Raw genomic sequence first — 8,061 nt, 5'->3', positions numbered from 1 at the left:
ATTCTTGGGTTGGTGACCTCTGTGGCTTGGTCGAGTTAGAGGAATTCAGTTCTAATAGCTTGGTTATGTGCAAATGGATTTCAAAGTTTTCTTGATGGTTTCTACCATGGTTCAAACCAGATATTTTCTACCGGTGTGGGGAACGTGTTGTGTATTGTGATTTCCTCCTGGAAGGAAGCAAGAGGAATGATTCTAACTGATCGGGTATGTAATTTGCTGGTGACTCAAAGTGTTAATGAGGTTCTTATGTTTTCATGTAATGGCCTAATATAGGCGGCGCGGGAAGTGAGATTTGCATATGCAAGATGGTAGTTCAGTCTTGAAGGGAAGGTCACGAAGTTTGGGCAGAATGGTCAGTTTCAATTATTTAGACGAATGTTATAATTGCTCGGTAATTCCGGAGAAGGATGCGCATTTCAGAAGAGGCATTGTGTTTTGAATTACGGATGTTCATCGGTATGACATTACTCACATGGTTGATAAACTGCTGATATTCAAATTATTGCTATGTGGCATGGAAGAATTATGGAAGTATTCCTCGTAGGATGATCATGCATGAAAGATGTGTTAGCCATTTGAATGCTAGAATTGGGATCAATTATTATGATTCATGTGTTCTACGAATTTGGAAATTGGGAGTTCTCAGAAGCATATTGTTTAAGGGTTGTGATCTGTTTGAGGTGAGTATTTTATTTAAACTCAGTGGAGGCACTAGTTGCGTTAATTATTTGTGATAGCTACGCGCTATGGGTGTGCATATAGGTGAGGTGTGAGCTTATGTGCAGGCATCGGGGCAAGTATTCATACTCGGAAGAATGCTTAGGCTATGATATGCCTAGAGTTGACTGTTAAGCATAACGTTATAACGTTTCTCGTATTCGTACCTTTGTGGAGAACTATCTGGACTATATTTGAGTTTATAAAGAGGCTAATTCCCTGAGAAAACTTGGTAGTTACTATTTCTGCGTTAACTTGCCGATTTGAGTTGTGATAGCAAACTTTGCACATGCCTACACTATGCTGTGTTATTTATACCAGTCTCGGAGCATGAGAATCTTATTTTATTATCATATACATGTGTACTTGTTTAATTGCTCTTGTATGATATGCTGGGACTAGAGGCATGTGACCATGCCGTGCGGTTGATGTTAATGTGAGCTCTAGAAGAGCTGGTTACCGTTGTTAGACTCGTGTGTCTTGGTTCTACTATATATGATGAGTTTATAGAATTGCAGTTGTGGTGGTGCTTGTTGAACTTGCAATATGGTTCTCTTCTTTGAGACATTTTCCAATTTTTTTGGGTACCCGGATTGCACAATTGTGGCTTGAGTTATATTGGTGTGGCATGTATATGGGATAGTTGTGTTTAATAATATATAGTCATTGGACCTAGAATGGGTACTATCAAGTTTAATTACGGTATATTTGGGAGGATGACATTAAAAGTCGGCTTAGAAAGCGATTATGGTTCTGATTGAGGCGGGAGAGTTCCATGACTTGTTGATCTGATAAGGGATTATGAGATTTCGCGTGTTTCTTTTATTATCAGCAATGTACGATGGTTTTGGAATGAGGTTTGGCTTGATATGAGGTTTAATACTAGTATCAGGTTAGTTTGGCGTAGTTCCTGTGATCAAGAATGGTGATGCGAGCATGCGAGATGTGTAGTATGTTATGTGAATATATCTGGGGTTATGGTTATGGCTTGATACAGCTTGTTCAGAGTCATACAGTGTGTAAATGTGAGATTCGTGTCTTGAAAAGAATTCTGGATGTTGGAAATTTGGGTTCTAAGTTTTACGGACTAAAGTGAAGGTAATGATCTTCAATTATGTTGTATCGTCAGGCCTATATGGAATAGGGTGGTGTGGGATCACCCCGGGTACTTGCGTGGTAAGATGGAATAGTGATTTGATGGCTTGGAAACAACTCTTGGCATGTTCGAGGACACACGTATGTTTGAGTGGGGGACAATGTAACGACCCGACCGGTCGTTTTGAGTATTACAACCCCGTTCCTCTATTTACTGCTCAATTTATTCTTTTTACAACTGTTGTATGACTTATCGTGGTAATTGGTTTGGGTTCGATGGGGTTTTGAAAAGAATTGAGACACTTAGTCTCCAAGATGAAAGCTTAAGTTGAAATAGTGGATCGAATGTCGACTTATGTGTAAACGACCTCGGAATAGAGTTTTGATAATTCCAATAGCTCCGTATGGTGATTTTGGACTTAGGAGCGTGTCCGAAAATATTTTTGGAAGTCCGTAGTTTAATTAGGCTTGAAATGGCTAAAATAAAAATTTAAATTTGGAAGTTTAACCGGGGAGTTGAATTTTTGATATCGGGATCGGAATCCAACTCTGAAAATTTTCATAGGTCTGTTATGTCATTTATGACTTGTGTGCAAAATTTGAGGTCAATCGGACTTGATTTGATATGTTTCGGCATCGAATGTAGAAGTTGGAAATTTCTTAGTTCATTAAGCTTGAATTTGAGTATGATTTGTGATTTTGACGTTGTTTGATGTAATTTGAGACCTCGAGTAGGTCCATGTTATGTTACGAGACTTATTGGTATACTCGGACGAGGTCCCGAGTGGCTCGGGTGAGTTTCGGACGGGGTTCAGAACGATTGATGCCTTGATGGAGCTTCTAGAAATTTTGGGTTGCTGGTGCAACCGCTTCTTTTGAAGCTTAGTCGCAGAAGCGACTCCGCATAAGCGAGCAGCCCTCCGCAAAAGCGACATGGGCAATGTTGGGCAGGAGCCGCAGATGCGGCAAAATGCGCAGAAGTGCGACCGCGTATGCGGTGGAATTGATCGCAGAAGTGAAAGGGCTAGTGAGTGGTCTCCGCAGAAGCGGCCTCCTGGTCATAGAAGCGATGCCACAGAAGCGGCTACTATTGTCGCAGGTGCGAAGAGGCCTGGACAGACGATAAAATCATGGGTTTTGGTTTCTTTCTTCATTTTCGGATTTGGGAGCTCATATTGAGCGACTTTGGAGAGGAATTTTTTCACACAACTTGGGGTAAGTGTTCTTGACTCACTTGTGATTATATTTCATGGATGAATCTTCATTTTTGGCATATGATTATCGAATTTTCAAGAGAAATCGAAGGAAATTTCTATAATTCCATAAAACAAATTTTCGAGTTTTGATTACCAATTTAGAGTCGGATTTGAGTGAAATTAGTATGGTTGAACTCGTAATTGAATGGATTGTCGAATTTTGTGAGTTTTGTCGGATTCCGAGACGTGGGCCCCACGAGTAATTTTTGAGTTAAATTTCGGATTTTGTTGAAATATTAGTATTTTCATATAGAATTAATTCCAATGATTTGTATTGACTGAATCGAACTAATTGTGACTAGTTTCGAATTATTTGGCATGGAATTGAGCAGATATGAAGGCGTTTAGAAGTTGATACGCGTAGAATGGAATTTCTAGAGCATTGTTTAGCTTGCTCGACATTGGATTCGTCTTGTTCGAGGTAAGTAACACTTCTAAATTTGGTTCTAAGGGTATAAATCTCTGAATTACGTGTGATGTGAATTGTTGGAGGTGACGCACATGCTAGATGATGAGCGTGTTGGCGTGCACCATAGAAACTATGAATTAAATAAATTTCGGGGAGTTGTAAAAATTGAAGAATCATGTTATTATCCGCATATTCTGCTCGTGTTAGAGGAATTGAGCTGAGACTTGTATTAAAGATCATGATTAGGTTACGCGCCGATATTTTTGGGACCCACAGGGTCATGTTGTTGTTGTTGAATTTAATTGTTTTTAAAATGTATATTTCATACTCAGTCATGTTCATCCATTGTGAGGATATTTATGGGATCGGGACTGCCCGCCTGCAACAAGCCTTATAAGCTTTATTATTATATGGATCGGGGTTGCCCGCATGCATCATGCCTTATAGGCTTTATTATTATATGGATCGGGGCTGCCCGCCTGCAGCATGCCATATCGGCTTTATATCACGCTTGGGGTGAAGGAGCCCCTCCGCAGTCTGTACACCCCCCAGTGAGCGTAGATGATTATATATATCCGGGATGGACTTCCCAGGGCATAGACTTGTCTTACTTATTTATATTATGATGAATTTTCCTTGGACATGGATCTTGTCCGTATCATTTACATGTGGGGATAAATTACCCCAGGACTGGATTGGCCTTATACGGTACTGAGTGACCGACTGTTAGTCGATGTGTATATATATACGGGATAGAATATCCCTGGGCTGGATTGGCCAAAAATAGTACCGAGTAACCGAATGATTAGTGACCAGTAGTACATGAGGTCTTTTCACTGAGATGTCACATTCTTCATATCATGCAGTATTGATCTATTTTGCTTCTACTGAGTTTAACTGTTGAACTTGAAAGCGTGCCTACATTCCTTTACCATTATTTATGTACTGGACTGTACCTGCAGAGCTCGTCACTACTTTCAGCCCAGAGGTTAGTCTTGTTACTTATTGAGTTGGTTATACTCATACTACACTCTGCACCTCGTGTGCAGATCTAGGTGCTTCCGGACATGACGGCTGTTAGACCTTAGTGTGTTACCGGTTGGAGACTATCAAGGTAGCTGCTTGGCGTCCGCTGACCTTGTCTCTCTTTCCTTCAGTTATTGTACTGTTCTATACTTTCAGACAGTGTTTTATCAGTCAGGTTTTGTATTCATATTAGATGCTCATATACTTAGTGACATCGGATTTTGGGAGTGTTTATATATGTATTTGTAAGTTTTCTTTCGCTGAATTTAAATATTATGTTTCAAACTAAATGATATGGTGATTTATTGAGATTGTCGGCTTGCCTAGTATTGAGATAAGCGCCATCACGACATGTGAGATTTTGGGTCGTGACAATTTGTACTACTTAGTTTCTACGCCGGATATTTGCAATGGATTTGTACTGCAATATTAGAAAGAAAGAGGCTGCGGCTTTCTTCTACGCCGGATATTGCAATGTATTCTCTACACGGATACTGCAATATTATTTTACGCCGAAGATGATTTGAGGGCCGGGGTTTTTGTTCGTATTTATTTTTAGTTTAAATACAATGTATACAATATTTTGCTTGGCCGGAAAACGCCATCTTCGACGAACTTTCTTCCCTTCTTTGCTATTTAATCACATACAATGATACAAACACAATGTATTATGTACAAATTCACTCAAATACATTATGTTTTTGTATAAATACATTATTTTTTGCATGTACTTATGTATTTCGAAGGTTTGTATTTTTTTAATACAACTGAATACACATGTATTCATGCATGAATACATGATATAAACATTGAAATACACTGAATACAAACATTAAAATAGAATAGAATATAAATAGTGAATACATTTAATTTTAAAATACAATAAAATACAGTAAAATACACTGAATATAAATAAAAATATAGTGAATACAACCAATGAAATATACTGAATACAGCAGTATTAACATATATTAGGAATAACTACAATACGATTAATACAAATTCATTTGAATACACTGAATATAAAATAGCGAATACAGTAAATACAAACATTGAATCTAATGAAAGCAACAATCAAAAAAATATTGAAATACACTAAATACAAAAGTTAAATACAACAGTTATATACAACTGAAAATTCATTCTAATTAATTGCGTTGATAATGAGGCATGTTAGAATTGATTTTGTTGAGTTATATTAGGAGTGTATCGCACTAATTGATATTATTTCCGTTATTAGACAGCTGGACATACCTATTTTTAAGGTGATTGTCGTTACTGTATTCATGAATACATGGCGCGAATACATGCGTGTACATCTGGATTACCCTAATTTTAGGCACTTTTTGCTGCTGTATTCATGAATACAGTAGCGCGAATACATGTGAATACATGCGCGTACAACTGGACTGTCCTGATGTTAGGTGCTTTTTGCTGTTGTATTCATGAATATAGCAGCGCGAATACATGTGAATACATGCGCGTACAACTGGACTGCCATAATTTTAAGCGCTTTTTGCTGCTGTATTCATGAATACATCAGCGCGAATACACCGAATACACTACCGTAAGAATTGAATAGTAGCTATAGGAGGTAATTATGTATATGGTAGCTATAGGAAGTTAATAGCCACTAAACAATAATGATTTCTGAAAATTTCTCATTAAAATATTTGATTACTAAAGATTGATAGATGTGTAAATATTGGTTGGAGTAATAACATAAACTTAAGAATTAAGATAATTATTAGTATAAATGATATTCACTCAAATGCGAAAGACATTATTTTTCCCTTTTGGTAGAAAATTTTGCTTGACAAAAATATTTTAATAACCAAACATAAAAAGATGAGTTACTTTCTTATTTTGTTGAACTTAAATTATAGTATGTGATTGCTACCCGTCTTATATTATTTTTGCATGGCTTCAACTTTATCAAAATCATTCTTCTCTTCTACCTTTTACCTCTTCAATATTACAGACCATTCATCAAACCTAACTAAATCATCTTTAATAATGTAACAACCTGACCGGTCGTTTTGAGAATTAGCGTCTCGTTCGGCGGTGTAAGTTCTCGAATAGATTTATATTATGTATTATGACTTGCGTGTGTGGCCGAGTTCAGTTTTCAGATGATTCAGGGTCAATTTGGAAGAAGGATTCTTGTTTTAGAAGCTTAAGTAGTAAGAGTTGACCGGAATTTGACTTTGGTGTAGACGACTCCGAAATGGCATTTTGATGATTCCAATAGCTTCGTAAGGTGATTTTGGACTTTGGCGTGCATCCGGATTTGAATTTGGAGGCCCGTAGGATAATTTGAAGCATTTTGTTGAAAAATTGGAAAGTTGAAGTTTTGGAAGGTTAAGAGGTTTTACCGGGATTTGACTTTGTTGATGTCGAGCTCGGATTGCGATTTCGAGAGTTGGATTAGCTATGTTATGTCATTTGGGACTTGCATGCAAAATTTGACGTCATTCCGAGTTGATTTGATATGTTTCGGCACGAGTTTTGGAAGTTGGAAAATTTAAAAATTCATAAGTTTAATTCGTGGTGCGATTCGTAGTTTTGATATTGTTTGATGTGATTTGAGGCCTCTAGTAGGTCCGTGTTATGTTATAAGACTTGTTGGTATATTCGGACGGGGTCCCGAGTGGCTTGGATGGGTTTCAGACAAGTTTCGGATCGTTTGGAGCATGTTGGTTAAGGTTGGTTTTGGGCAGAGTTCTAGTATGGCTGCACCTGCAGACCACTGGGCGCAGGTGTGATGGTCGCAGGTGCGATGATGGAGGAGCAGAAGTGAGAAAGACTGAGCTTGGGAGGCTTCGCATGTGCGGGAGATGGGCACGCTCCTGCGGCTTCGCAGAAGCGATATGTTGGTCGCATAAGCAACTTGGGGCGTCGCACCTGCGGTTGCGCTGAAGCAGAAGAAGGTCCGCAGGTGCGAGAGGTTGGCTATTGAGAGGAATCGGCAGATGCGGGAATTTGCTCGTAAATACGAGTGCGCATGTGAAAATCCTCTCCGCAAAAGCAGAAGGCACTGGGCAGAACATATATTTCGAAGGGTTTTAGGACTTAGGCGTGCGTCCGAATTTGAATTTGGAGGCCCGTAGGATAATTTGAAGCATTTTGGCAAAAAATTGGAAAGTTGAAGTTTTGGAAGGTTAAGAGGTTTGACCGGGAGTTGAATTTGTTGATGTCGGGCTCGGATTGCGATTCCGAGAGTCGAATTAGCTCTGTTATGTCATTTGGGACTTGCATGCAAAATTTGACGTCATTCCGGGTTGATTTGATATGTTTCGGTACGAGTTTTGGAAGTTGGAAGATTTGAAAATTCATAAGTTTGATTCATGGTGCGATTCATAGTTTTGATGTTGTTTGATGTGATTTGAGGCCTCGAGTAGGTCCGTCTTATGTTATAAGACTTGTTAGTATATTCAGACGGGGTCCCGAGTGGCTCGGATGGGTTTCAAACGGGTTTTGGATCGTTTGGAGCATGTTGGTTAAGGTTGGTTTTGGGCAGAGTTCTGGTATGGCTGCACCCGCGGACCACTGGGCGCA

This window comes from Nicotiana tabacum, chromosome 9, assembly GCF_000715075.1.
Source record: "Nicotiana tabacum cultivar K326 chromosome 9, ASM71507v2, whole genome shotgun sequence".
NCBI lineage: Eukaryota > Viridiplantae > Streptophyta > Magnoliopsida > Solanales > Solanaceae > Nicotiana > Nicotiana tabacum.
The sequence above is the reverse complement of the archived record's forward strand: the minus strand, read 5'-3'. Positions refer to the sequence as shown.